The sequence below is a fragment of the Octodon degus genome, unplaced genomic scaffold (assembly GCF_000260255.1).
Source record: "Octodon degus isolate 3935 unplaced genomic scaffold, OctDeg1.0 scaffold00059, whole genome shotgun sequence".
Lineage (NCBI taxonomy): Eukaryota > Metazoa > Chordata > Mammalia > Rodentia > Octodontidae > Octodon > Octodon degus.
The window spans coordinates 13,672,182-13,673,649 of NW_004524635.1; positions in this window are offsets into that span (position 1 = coordinate 13,672,182).

The following is a 1,468-nucleotide window of genomic DNA, read 5'->3' on the forward strand; positions in this document are numbered from 1 at the left end:
CTAGCTGGTTGGATCTATCCTCTACACTCTCTGCAGGGATTGCAGCTGCAGGATTACACCCCGGCATGTATGCCAGGCCTGAGCTGTGCCTGGAGGGGGCAAGGTGAAGTAGGGGGAAGAGGAAGCTCTCCCACACACCTACACGACCTGGGCTAGGACTGGGTCTGGGGGTTTCCAGAACTTGGCACAAATTCCTACTTGGCAGGCGGGGTGGGGGAGGTACTGCGGAGTGGTGGGGGGTGGCCCAAGGGGGTGGGAGAGGGTCCGGCCCACACTGGGCCTGGGCTGGGACTGGTCCCACTGGCACAGGGTAGCAGGAAGCTCTCCGCACACTCACCAGACCTGGGCTAGGACTGGGTCTGTGGGTTCCCGGAACTTGGCACAAATTCCTACTTGGCAGGCGGGGTGGGGGAGGTACTGCGGAGTGGTGGGGGGTGGCCCAAGGTGGTGGGAGAGGGTCCAGCCCACTCTGTGCCTGGGCTGGGACTGGTCCCGCCAGCGCAGGGTAGCAGGAAGCTCTCCACACTCTCACCGGACCTGGGCTAGGACTCTTAATTGGTTTTAATGACTGCAAATCTTTATTTCTTCAGACAGAATAATATTTGTTAGCTCTTATGACTCAGAAGGGGAAGAGGACTGAGGGAGGGTGGGAGGGGAATGGGGAATAAGGCAAGATACATCACGTACAGGCACAAGTTCATTACATGTATCTAAAATATACCAAAAAAAAAAAAAAAAACCCACAAAAAATTTACTTGTATAGTTTTTGTTGCAACATACCACCTACTGATTTATTAAATAACCACTCAATATTATTAGGTAAGCATTCCAGCTACTTTTATGTAATAAAATAAAAAGGAATTTTGCATGGTCTGGCTATATTTCATTTTATACATTATTTTGTAGGCCTTTATAGGATATAAAACTTAGAAACAATTCTTAATATTCCTATTAGATTTAAATGGTTTAAACTAAAAATAAGACTATATTAAGCACTATCAGTACTTGTAAAATTTTAAAGTTTCTAGATGTTTTATTTTTTACTCAATACAAAAATGATTAGCTCACACTACTAATTGCCCAAAACTTTAAAAAACCTAAGCATTCTTTGTTAAAGAACAGATTATAAGAAATATTCTCTATGTCCTTATTTTAAAAGCAAGATACTGATGTACATAACCAATCTAAATCAAAATTCACAAATTGTGGCTGAAGCCCTGTCAACTTTCAGCCTACTGCAACATAAATCCACACTTGTTATGCATAAACAATTCAAAATTAAAGTTTATAATGGAATGTCAAAAAGTCATAACTATCGCACATCCCTGCTGATGGCTCCACTGTTCTTCAACCAGGCACAGCAGATGTGCACAGCTGCCAGACAGCCTGCTTAGAAAATTAAAGCTATCGGAGCTATAAATAAGGAATATGTAACTATGAATACAGCAACACCAAAGCATTAGGGACA